We start from the raw sequence: 13,304 nt of genomic DNA on the forward strand, positions 1-13,304 counted from the left end.
TGCAAAACATGCTTTAGTTCTAAACAAAAATCATTCAAGGATGACGACGGTGATCGATAAATAGAACCAACCACTAAATTTTTGGCGTCAATACCGAGAAATGATGCGTTCAGCTCAATCCACACTGATTCACAATTTACTTGAATAATTGTTAAGTCCCGACGCCTGGAATATTCTAACTCTGAAGAAATGAAGACAGCTGCGCCGCCATGACAGCTGTCACTCCGGTGACAGTATTCTGGCGTATAAGATGAAAAAGAGTACAAGTTGTTATCGGCTTCGCTGAGCCAGGTTTCACTAACACATATGATCGAGAAGTGGTGCTGACTAGATGATAGGAAATGATAAATGTCATCAAAATGTTTCCGTATGCTGCGTGCATTAAAATGTACGAGGGATCGGCAAGGAGGCTTAAGGTAAGAATCTAGTTCGGACGGTGTGAAGTATGAAGCCATAAGAGGTCTGTTGGGGACGTATTGACATCATGCACGTGATTCAGGTTAAGAGATAACAGAAAGGTCCGCTTCACAGTTAATGCGGTGAACTCGGCTGTCTTCGGACTTGCGTGCGTTAATACGGCAATTCTTAGTCCATAGGAAGCGCCATCCTTTTTCTTTCTTGAGTGCTAAGGCCTGAGCAAACAGCCTCTTGTTGTCAGCAGTAAGGTGTTCGTTAATGAAGATGGGCCCTGCGTTTTCTCCAGAGAAACCAAGACTGCCGGTATCCATCCTAGCCTTGCGAGCCTTTGCCAGGAAATCATTTTTTTTAGCGCGGGAGCAAAACCTAGCAATAATATTTTGATGACCTGATTTAGTGGGCACACGATGCGCTATCTCGATCTCGACTGGAGCAAGAGAGCATGCCGCCTTATCGGCAATGGCAGTTACAATAGAAATGCCGTCTTCCTCCTTTGTAAATGGTATTCCTTTGATCTCAACATTGTTGATTCTAGAATACTGTTCCATCTCGGCTAGCCTTTTTTTAAGGGCTTCATTTTCTGATTTCAGAGCCTTGTTTGCTGCCGATAGCTCAGCTTGCTGGGTACGCGTGTTCTCGACAATTTCATTTAGCATGGTCAGACTGCCATCCATGCCAGAAACTTGGGTACGCAGTGTGCTGTTATCCAATCCAGCTTCCTGCAGCTTCCCTTTCACATCGGAAACAAGTTTTTCGACCAGTTTTTGCAATCTACCTTGAAATTGCGCCTCGAGATCATCGAGTCGCTTGGCCAACTCCGCATTGGTAGGCATAACGGAAAAGCAACTTGAAAAACGATAGAGTGCGAAACGCGAATGCAGCAGCAGCAGCAGCAGTTGCGGTCACAAATACTCTTATGCTATCACCAGGGGAAAAAAGTACCAACCTGTGAAACGTAGAAGAATACTTTAGCAAGCGCACACTTGGACCGCAACCGCTGCCGCTTTGATGCCGGTGTCCATCCGACGGAAGCATTTAAGGCCTCAAATGGTCTGGCGCAGGCGCTCTGGATGCGATCCCGTCGCCACGTAGCGGAGCTTGGGCGCACCTGGAGGAGCAGCGATTACACCCACGTGCGGTATGGAGCAGCAAACAGCTTCGCCAGCAGATGATAGCCCCGGGCCGTAGAATTCTGTGAAACGTAGAAGAATACTTTAGCAAGCGCACACTTGGACCGCAACTGCTGCCGCTTTGATGAGAAGCTTTTGTCGCGATACACAGGGCCCTACCGCGTGCTGCGCCAGGTGACGCCTGTGACTTACGAAATTGCTCCTGTGGGCTCAAGCTCGTCCTCTCCTGTGGCATCTAGTGATGTCGTACACGTCAGTAGGCTCAAGGCCTACTACACTGCTTCCGAGTCCGATCTTTAGTCGCTCCGGGACGGCGCTTTTGCAGCCGGCGGTAGTGCTACGGCACAATATGTGCGATCACGAAAGGCCAGCAGTGTGAAGACGACGACGACGATTTAGAAGCTAGCGCGGGCTGTTGCCTCTTGGCCAAGCGCAGCGTATTTTCCTTGTAAATATATTTGAACATAGCTTGTCGTCTGCGTCTTCCTACGTAACAATATTGTTTGCTCCCTCGTTACGCCTCAAGGTGATACTTTAGTTACCAAAGTATTTTGAGCTTTATTTCCGCTTATCGCGAAGCAGAATTTGCGTTATTCTAGGCAATCTGCGGTAAGTAGATAGGTTCCTGTTTGGTCAAGTTTTAATAAAAATAGTGGAGTAGTGTAAAAAGTGAAGTAGTGTAGAACAGCGTTAGTGGAATCAAACATATGCAGTCGAGCACAAGCAGTAGGATACAATCTGCTTTCACAGCGAAGCTGTATATGGTGAGTTAGTGTACATGTCATAGACCAAAAAACGTGGGCCAATCCTGAAGATACTGCAATACGGGGCCGACCCGCGGTGGAGGTGAAGCAGGCTTCAAGCACTCCGCCTACTTCCAGAAATGAGTTCAATGTCTGGGCTCCAAATACAGACCGTATCAGATATTATGCTGAGAAGAACAGACACTAGACTTTGACCAGCGTCGGCCACGTCCACGTTCGCACCGCCCTCTCATTGTCCGCGTTCCAAGCGCTTGCGTAACTCTTTTCCATTCTTTCCGCTCGCCAGTGCTGGCGGTTCCATCGAAACGTCACGCGTATCTAGCTTCATCCGGCTCCTCGGGGTGGTGGTACCGCCGTCCACGCGATTGTATATGTGGATATAACCAAACGCGCTATTTTATGGGTAACTCATTTGGTGTGGCCTGTGTTGTGTGTGACCCTCGTGGTTTTCGAGTGACCTCATAACCATACTGCACTGCGAGACGCCTACCAACGCACGATTGCCTTTGCTACGATGGAGTGTGGCATCGGAGTGTGGTGTGCTGCGTGTGTGTTCTACGTACCTGGATTCCTTAATAAAATGTGTCACGCCATGTTTTGCAACACTCTCTTAGCTAAAAGAACGTACGAGGGCATAGGCGTTAGTCTTCGAGGAACTAACTGCGCTGCCACAACAATTACTCCTTTTAGGGACCAACAAAAAGGGAACCAGCGTTTAGACCTCTTGCAGTTATTTTCTTCGAAATGCACCTATAGACGTGTATAGAAATGTTAGTCTGCCCAGTTGCTCTCTGAGGGTTAACTCTTGGTCTTTGGAGTTACTCTCCAAGGATCAGCTGCCTATGCTTCCCGTTACTCCGTTGGGGATGGACTGCTCAGCCTTCCATATCTGCAGTTACTCCTTATGGGGCGGAATGTCTATCTCGAACAAGTTTTTTAGGCGCTTGAAACACAACCAGAGCTGTTTGGGTGCTTGTAGCATAATATATGGACAAATTGGAACAAACGAACACTTTATTTTTTTTTCACTGCAGCAACATGTGTGCCACATGCACAAGTGCAGCTGGCCGCACACCGCTGTGAACACATATGATGCGGCATATCAAATCAAATATTCCCTATGCCTCCAGCGGACAAAAAATGTAAAATGACCAGTACAGGGTAATCTGCCTTGTAAGGGCAGAAAGAAGGCTATCTTCCTGTATTGTAATCATCTCAAGCTACACATTGAGGGCTTTTGCTTCGATCAGGGTAGCACCCTCGAATGTCACTGCAGGCACCGGATGAGGCATTCGGGTGCTGCAAAAAGTAAAATATGTGGTTTTACTGGCTGAAACCAAGATGTGGTTATGAGGCATGCCGTAATGGTGGACCAGGGGTTCTTTAAGGCGCTGCTAAAAAAAGAGTTGAACCAAACCTTTATATTCTGTGTGCACTCACCCACATTGCAGCCCACAGAACGTTTGTACGACTCAATCCGATTTGTACGCTTCGATGCAACTCAAAAAGATGAACTGCAACTGAACAGACATCCAATCTATACAACTCAGCAGCAGGTCAGGTCATCTTCGTAATTATGGATTCAGACATTCTTGTGGTTTGTTTATTTCCTTTTTATGCCTTCAATGTCGTAAATTTCAAGACCCTGCGAAGTGGAGAAGGTGCTGCGAACATGCATTCGTTACAATTCCGCATTATTGAGCTTGCCAAGATGGCCAAATCGAAACGTGCCAAGCACCTCAAGGCGCTGTCATGCCCGCAATAAATTAGTAAGGGCGTTTCACATCGCTCATCGATGCACGAGTCCGTGCCTTAATGGTCAATAAACAAAAGAAGTGCCCGTGGCCTAATAGTTTCAATGACAGGCTTCTGCGCTTGAGGTCCTGTATTCAAATACTGTGGTGGAGCAATTTTGATAACGTCTATATAATTATTTATTACCCAACACACAGCTCAAAAATACGAGTTTCTAAAGTAACAATGCTGTTTGAAGCAAGAAGGACCAAGTTCAGGCAAATCCATGTACTTTCGATAATTCCCATCCTGGTACAGCCACTCCCATTTTGTACCTCCCGTAGACACTAGTGCCAGAGTTCCTACTAGTAATTATTGTATTGACACGCGTACATGTTTATCGTTCTCGGGTGATCACGTTTCACCGCTTAACAGATGCTGTCACGCAGCGCAGGACGCACCTGCATGTCTAGGTAGTTTCAAGAGCGTTATCGATGGTTCCATCGGCTGTCTGTCAGCGAACCTTGTGTAATCTGATCGCATGTATGCGCGACGTGAATAGTGTAGAACTTTGTGGAAGACACGCGGGTCCCAGCGATTAGTCTGGAACATTTGATAATTGATGGATAAAAGCCGACGGTCTTGACCCGTTGATCAGATTTTCGACGATCGCCGAGTGTGTTCGCCGCTATCGTTCTTTGACAGTATCCTGCTTTTGAGGGCACAAGTTCTCCCAATAAAATGCTATGTTTCTTAAACGAAAGTGGTGCTTCTCGTCGATGGACCTCAAGTCTGGCTACTGGCAAATAGAAGTCGACGAAAGAGATCGCGAAAAGACCGCCTTAATCACGCGAGATGGCCTTTATGAGTTCATGGTCATGCCATTCGGACTGTGCTCGGTGCCTGCAACGTTTCAGCGCGTCGTGGACACGGTGTTAGCAGGATTGAAGTGGCAGACGTGTCTTGTTTAGTTGGGTGAAGTCGTTCTTTTCACCGGAAATTTCGACGATCACCTTAGGCGGCTTGCGACAGTATTAGAGGTCATCAAATCATCAGGGCTCACTCTGAAGCCGGAAAAGTGCCGCTTAGATTACGATAAGCTTCTGTTATTAGGCCACGCCATCAACAAATGTGGAGTACGCCCCGACCCGCAGAAGACAGCTGCCATCGCAAATTTTCATGCCATCGTAGCCAATCGACAAGAAGGCAGTGCGCAGATTCCTTGGCATGTGCGGCTACCATAGGCGCTTTGTCAAGGACTTTTCGCGCATCGCGGAGCCGCTAACACATCTAACCAAATGCGATATCGAGTTCAAGTGGAAAACGCCGCAGGCCGACGCATTTCAAGAACTCGAACGACGCATGCAGTCGCCGCCGGTTCTTGCACACTTCGACGAGGACGCCGATACCGAAACCCACACTGACGCCATTAGCTTAAGCCTCGGTGCCGTCCTAGTCCAGAGGAAAGACTGACTTGCACGGGTGATATCTTATGCTAGCCGGTTGTTGTCAAAAGTGGAATACAATTATTCAACGGCTGAGAAGGAATGCCTCGCCATCATTTGGGCTACAGCAAAATTCTATGGCTCTATGGCAGGCGACCATCACTCGTTGTGTTGCTAGCTAACTTAAAGAACCCTTCATGACAGCTGGCGCAGTGGAGCCTCAGTCTGCACGAATATGACGTCAGGGTAACCTACAAGCCCGGACGAAAACATCCTGATGCCCACTACGTATCACGAGCCCCCATTGACCCGCCGCCGCAAGATGACGAGGACAACGACGCCTTCCTTGGAACAATAAGTGCGGAAGACTTCATTGAACAGTAACGAGCCGACCCGGAGTTAAAAGGCCTCGTGAGGTATTTGGAAGGGCACACCGACGTTGTCCCTAGGGCAGTTAAGTGACTACATTCTTCTTTCTTGGTTCAAAATAACCTGCTCGTGAAAAACTTCCCACCAGTCCGCGCCAACTACTTCCTTGTTGTTCCCTCAGCATTGCATCCAGGAATATTGCACGTCCTACATGACAGTCCTTCTCAGGTTCTCCCGGACACTATCGAGGATACAGAAAATGTATCACTGGCCGCACGTGACCGCTCACGTCGCCCGTTACGCTAGGACATGCCCAGACTGTCAGCGACGCAAAACACCACCGAAAAGGCCATCGGGATCACTACAGCCGATCGAGCCTCCTTGTCGACCATTTCAGCAAATCGGGATGAACTTGTTGGGACCGTTTCCGACGCCAATAACCGGAACTATGTGTATCATCGTGGCGACAGACAACCTCACCTGCTTCGCTGAAACGAATGCTCTGCCGAAAGGTAGCGCAGCCGAAGTCGCCAAACCTTAAGTCGAGGACATCCTGCTGCGACGCGGTGCTCCAGAAGACCTCATCACCGACAGCTAACGGCCTTTATAGCACAGCTCACCGAATCCATTCTGCAATGCAGCCAGACACGCCACGGGAGTACAACTGCCTACCACCCACAGACGAATTGTCTTACGGAGCGCCTGAATAAAAGCCTCGCCGACATGCTAGCAATGTACGTCGACGTCGAGCACAAGGCGTGGTACGCGATCCTGCCGTATGTAACCTTCGCTTACAACACGGCGGTGCAAGAAATAACACGGATCACTCCATTCAAGTTTGCTTACGGCAGGAACCCGACGACGACGCTCGACCCCGTGTTGCCGCACGTCACTGAACAAGAGAATGTTGACGTCGTTGCCTATCTCCAGCACGCCGAAGAAGCCCGACAGCTCGACCGCCTATTCACCGAGAAGCAGGAGCGTACCGACAGCCGACACTACAACCTCCGACGACGCTACGTCGAATACCAGCATGGTGACCGTGTTTGGGTGTGGACCCCAATACGCCGATGAGGACTCAGTGAGTGAGAAACGATTGAGACGCTATTTCGGACCCCACAAGGCCATCCGACGTATTGGCACACTATCAGGTCGTGCCAGACGGCATTCCGCATTCACAGCGGTGCCGCGCACGATCTGAAGTGGTCCACGTGGTGCGTCTTAAGCCCATTTACGCACACCGACGAACTTCTTTGGTTTGTTGTTTCTTTGATACGCGTGTTTTTGTTCATTGCTTTCATTTGTTTGCAGCATCAGGTCGATGCTTTTTAAGAGACACCTATTGACACGTGTACATGTTTATCTTGCTCGGGTGACGAAGCTTCACCGCTTAGCAAATGTTTTCACGCAGCGCAGGACGCGCCCGCATGTATAGGAAGTTTCTGGAATGGTATTGATGGTTCCATACGCTGTCTGTCACCGAACCTTGTGTAATCTGATTGCATGTATGCCCGACGCGAATAGTGTAGAACTTTGTGGAAGACTCGCGGGTCCCGGCGATTAGTCTGGAACATTCGGCGATTGATGCATAAAAGCCGCCGCGCTTGACCCGTTGATTATATTTTCGAAGATCGCCGAGCCTATTCGCCGCTATTGTTCTTGAGTGTACCGTGCTTTTGAAGGCACAAGTTCGCCCAATAAAACGCTAATTTCTTTAACGAAAGTATTGCGACCTTTTTCATTGTCACTACCCCATGAGAGCCTAAAACTCTATGCTTTACGCCACTCGTAGCCCTTGCAAATGAGAAACAACCTCGCTCCGCCGATGAAACGTCGAGAGATGGCAGCACCGGTGTTAGCCTAATGCTTGTATTGTGTTTGCCTACGTCACTCAAGAAAAGTTTGCTCATACTCTTTCATACGCCCACCTAACTTTCTGCCGCCCCCTGCTACGCTTCCCTTCCCTTGGAATCCACTCCGTAACCCTTAATGACCACCGGTTATCTTCCCTCCTCATTACATGTCCTGCCCATGCCCATTTCTTTTTCTCGATTTCAACTAAGATGTCATTAACTCGCGTTTGTTCCCTTACCCAATCTGCTCTTTTCTTATCCCTTAACGTTACACCTATCATTCTTCTTTCCATAGCTCGTTGCGTCGTCCTCAATTTGAGTAGAACTCTTTTCGTAAGCCTCCAGGTTTCTGCCCCGTAGGTGAGTACTGGTAAGACACAGCTGTTATATACTTTTCTCTTGAGGGATAATGGCAACCTGCTGTTCATGATCTGAGAATGCCTGCCAAACGCACCCCAGCTCATTCTTATTCTCCTAATTATTTCCGTCTCATGATCCGGATCCGCCGTAACTACCTGCCCCAAGTAGGTGTATTCCCTTACGACTTCCAGTGCCTCGCTGCCTATTGTAAATTGCTGTTGTTTTCCGAGACTGTTAAACATTACTTTAGTTTTCTGCAGATTAATTTTTAGACTCACTCTTCTGCTTTGCCTTTCCAGGTCAGTGAGCATGCATTGCAGTTGGTCCCCTGAGTTACTAAGCAAGGCAATATCATCAGCGAATCGCAAGTTACTAAGGTACTCTCCATTAACTCTTATCCCCAATTCTTCCCAATCCAGGTCTCTGAATACCTCCTGTAAACATGCTGTGAATAGCATTGGAGAGATCGTATCTCCCTGCCTGACGCCTTTCTTTATTGGGATTTTGTTGCTTGCTTTATGGAGGACTATGGTGGCTGTGGAGCCGCTATAGATATTTTCAGTATTTTTACATACGGCTCGTCTACACCCTGATTCCGTAATGCCTCCATGACTGCTGAGGTTTCGACAGAATCAAACGCTTTCTCGTAATCAATGAAAGCTATATACAAGGGTTGGTTATATTCCGCACATTTCTCTATTACCTGATTGATGGTGTGAATATGATCTATTGTTGAGTAGCCTTTACGGAATCCTGCCTGGTCCTTTGCTTGACAGGAGTCTAAGGTGTTCCTGATTCTATTTGCGATTACCTTAGTAAATAGTTTGTAGGCAACAGACAGTAAGCTGATCGGTCTATAATTTTTCAAGTCTTTGGCGTCTCCTTTCTTATGAATTAGGATTATGCTTCCTGATTATTCCAGATTAGGATTATTTTTCCAAGATTCCGGTACGCTCGAGGTCATGAGGCATTGCGTATACAGGGTGGCCAGTTTCTCTAGAACAATCTGTCCACCGTCCTTCAACAAATCTGCTGTTACCTGATCCTCCCCAGCTGCCTTCCCCCTTTGAGATTAAGCGGATGAGATTAAGAAGTTTGCAGGGACGGCGTGGCCACAATTAGTACATGACCGGGGTCGTTGGAGAAATATGGGAGAGGCCTTTGCCCTGCAGTGGGCGTAACCAGGCTGATGATGATGATGATGATGATGATACTCTTTCATCCTATTTTACGTACAAGCCACATTTACACAAACACGCCATACAGCACCAAAGTTTAAGTGCACAGACTTATTCACTATCTATTTTTTAAAAAGCACATCGCATACTTTGTTCGCGCTAAGCTTACGTATCTGAGGTTCTCAAGTTGCGCGTGCGGTAGCGTCAGCACATTGAGTGTAATAAACTTTGTTCACATGATAAAGGGCGTGTTTTGTCAGACGGCTTGTTCCTGCGTAACCTCTTACGCAAGAAGTGACAAGCGCGCGTTCTGGCACATGTAACCGCAGGCCTTCTTGTGTCCCGGGTCGCTGCACCGCGTGTGGTCAGCCAGCGCAGAGTTTGTTATCAGCGGATGATCACACAGCGCATAAACGACACGGCACAGAGCTACAAAGCGGGACACGATCGAGAGACCTATTTATGCGTAGGGGTGTGATAGGTGGTTGTTTCATATTTTTCTTACTGCCATCAGATGTGTGGTAAGTATCCATGGCTGACGTCGATAGGCCGAAGACAGCCTTTGTCACACCCAACGGCTTATACGAATTTAACGTCATGCCTTTTGGACTTTGTAATGCGCCAGCAACCTTTGAACGCATGATGGACACAGTTCTCCACAGTTAGTAGTGGCACACGTGCTTTTGTTATCTCGAGGACGTTGTTCTTTTTGCCTCTGACTTCACCACGCACCTTCAACGCCTACGGTGTGGTTTGACGTGCTTAGCAAACACTGGCCTCCAACTGAACCTAAAGAAGTGCCGATTTGCAGCGCGGCAGCTCACAATACTAGGTTACGTCGTCTCAAAGGACGGAATCCTCCCCGATCCAGACAAACTTCGTGCCGTAGCTGAATTTCCTAAACCGACGTCCGTCAAAGAACTGCGCAGTTTCGTAGGTTTGTGTTTCTACTTCAGGCGCTTCACTCGCAATTTTGCCGCCGTCACACCGCCCTTGAAGCTCCTGGGCAGCAACAGACCTCTCCATTCGTGGTCGACCTAGTACGACGAGGCGTTCACTGAGCTTCGTCGTTTGCTCACGTCTCCTCCCAATTTGCGCCACTACGACCCAATGGCACCTGCGGTGTTGCCACGCATTCCAGTGGTGTTGGCCTCGACGCTGTCATAGCGCAGCGCAAAGAAGGGTTTCCTGAATATGTTGTGGCATATGCAAGCCGTATGCTTGCTAAAGCCGCGACCAATTACACCGTCACGAAAAAAAAAATGCCTGCCGATCATCTGGGCGCTTACCAGGTTCCGGCCCTATTTGTATGGTCTCCTATTTGATGTCACGGACCGCCATGCACTATGCTGGCTGTCGTCACTGAAGGATCCCTCAGGCCGTCTCGCCCGCTGGGTGCTTCGCTTACAGGATTACGATATCCGCGTACTGTACCGCAACGGACGCCAGCATGCTGATGCTGACGCCCTCTCACGTTCTCCCTTGCCAGACGAAAATGCCTGCTGCGCTATATCCCAGCTTGACGTTTCTTCCGTCGACTTTGGGACCATCGCTTCTGAGCAGCGCAAGGACCGCTGGATTGCCTCCATCATAGGCTGCCTTGCTGATCTGTCATCGCAGCCACTCACTCGTGTATTGCGCCGTCAAGCTCGCCATTTCGCCATTCGCAACGACCTGCTTCACCGACGCAATTACACCTCTCACGGCTGCCACTGGTTATTAGTTGTACCTCTAAGCCTGCGTGCTGAAATCTGCGCATCGTTCCACTCTGATACAGTGTGCTCACTCGGGACTTTTCAAAACCTACCAGCGACTCCGACGACGCTACTACTGGCGAGGAATGTACAAATACATTCAAAAGTTCGTTCGCTCATGCCCCGACTGCCAGCACCGAAACTCTTCACCCCACCTCTCACAAGCTGGTCTGCAGCCTCTACCCTGCCCTACCCTACCGTTCGGGTGCGTTGGCATCGATTTGTATGGGCCACTTCCCCTGATGTCGGCTGGTAAGCGCTGGGTCAATATGGCAGTAGATCACCCTACACGATACGCTGAAACCGCCGCTCTCCCAGCAGCTACAGCACGTGATGTTGCATCATTCCTGCTTCGCCGATTCATCCTGTGGCATGGTCCACCTCAAGGACTGCTCAGCGATCGCGGACGCGTCTTCCTGTCCGAAGTAGTCGAAGCAATTCTCAAAGAGTGCCACGTTGTTCATCGCACGACCACGGCGTACCATCCTCAAACGAATGGCCTCACAGAACGCTTCAACCGTACGCTCGGCGACATGCTTTCAATGTACGTTGCCTCCGACCACACGAACTGGGAACTGTGATGCCATTCTGCCATTCGTCACCTGCGCGCATCATACCGCTACGCAGAGCACCACTGGATTTTCACCATATTTCTTGCTGTATGGGCGACACCCTTCGCACACCATCGACACCATTCTTCCGTACCGGCCGGATGCATCCGAGTGCGTGCCTATTTCTGCCACGGTCAGAAATGCAGAAGAGTGCCGCGACCTCGTACGGGCCTTTACTTCCACTGATCAAGAACGCCAGAAGAGCACTCGCGGTGACGCCACTGCCACGGTCACCTTCGATCCGGGAACGCTCATGTGGCTCTCAGTCCCTTTAGCTGCCCCTGGCTTCTCATCAAAACTGGTCCCTAAGTATGAAGGCCCTATCGTATTCTCGAACGCGCATCTCCTGTGAACTATGTCATAAAATCAGCTGAGCCATCTTCAGACATGCGCCGCCGTGGACGAGACATTGTCCATGTCGACCGTTTAAAGCGTTACTACGACCCGCTCATCGTAACGAGCTGTTAGGTCGCCGGGCGGCTCCCTTCTCGCTCCCTGGGGGGGGGGGGGAGTGATTGTAGCGAAGAGAGACGCTACTGGGTTCAGCGCTACGGGCTCTACACGCTAGTGGGTCGAGCGCGCCGGCTCAGCAACGGCTCTCGTGTTTGGAAGCTATGACTTCCCTGCCGTCGACGTTGCGCTGCTCGGAGCTCTGCCAAATAAACACGTTTAGAAAAGGAATCTAAAGGAACATGGTGCCTAATGCAGTTTCGAACTGCTGAAACTCCGACATATCTGACCGTTCTTGAAGGCAGCACTGAACACTCAGCATTTCGAAGGTCTGCAGATGCTTCATAGATACACAATGAGTACTAATCAAGATACAAATGCCACACAAGCGTAGATTTGCAAGCATCGAGGCTAGGATACAGCCGTGACGTTCTCATTTTATCACATACGCCCATAACGCCATCGCAGCATACGAAAATGCAACAGCATCGACGGTTAGTTTAGGCAGTATGCGTGTACGTGACCGAGATGGCGGAGCTGGCGCTGATTCCTGAAAGAGAAAGCTAACAACTGGACCTACCAAACTAGGCTCTCGGTGTAGATCGCGCTTGCTACTTAGGACGCCGCCGACGTTGCAGGGTCTGGCCTAGCAAAACCGAAAGCTAGGCTCTAATGGAAACCCCTGCGGCGCTTTACACGTTTCTTTAGAAATATCCATCGTCCCACGAAGGCACGAGGACTGTACGTAGCTTTAGAAGCAAACCGAGAAGCAACGGGCAAGGAAGGGGAGGGGGGGGGGGGGGGCAGGCACCACGCGTTTGGACTGAGTCTCTCCGTGATGCGATAGGTTAATTTTGGACTGACTGCACAGGCACGTACGTCAGTCTTATTTGGGTTAGTGTGTCGGGGGCGATTGGGATGGATAAGTGCAGTGACCTTGGGCATTCTGCGTTTAAGCGAGCGTGGTACCGTTGTGACGCCCAATATTTTCTGCACTACAAATATCTGGGCGTCCATATTACCTATAACTTATCCTGGAAGTACCATATCGGCTTTAGAACAAACAAAGCTAACCACACACTTGGATATCTTCACAGAAACTTCTCGCTCGCACCATTATCACTCAAACATTTGTTGTACATGACATATGTCCGTCCACAGTTGGAATATGCCTCATCATTATAGGACCCACGTCATGCCATCTCAATTAACTGCCTTGAAAGTGTCCAGAATCGCTCC

The 13,304-nt window shown here is 49.3% G+C and overlaps 1 pseudogene; it reads right to left on the reverse strand.

The window, feature by feature from the left end:
* Positions 1–2,339: 2,339 nt before the first annotated feature.
* Positions 2,340–2,513, reverse strand: LOC135910457 (U2 spliceosomal RNA; annotated as a pseudogene).
* Positions 2,514–13,304: the final 10,791 nt, after the last annotated feature.

The sequence above is a fragment of the Dermacentor albipictus genome, chromosome 8 (assembly GCF_038994185.2).
Source record: "Dermacentor albipictus isolate Rhodes 1998 colony chromosome 8, USDA_Dalb.pri_finalv2, whole genome shotgun sequence".
Classification (NCBI taxonomy): Eukaryota; Metazoa; Arthropoda; class Arachnida; order Ixodida; family Ixodidae; genus Dermacentor; species Dermacentor albipictus.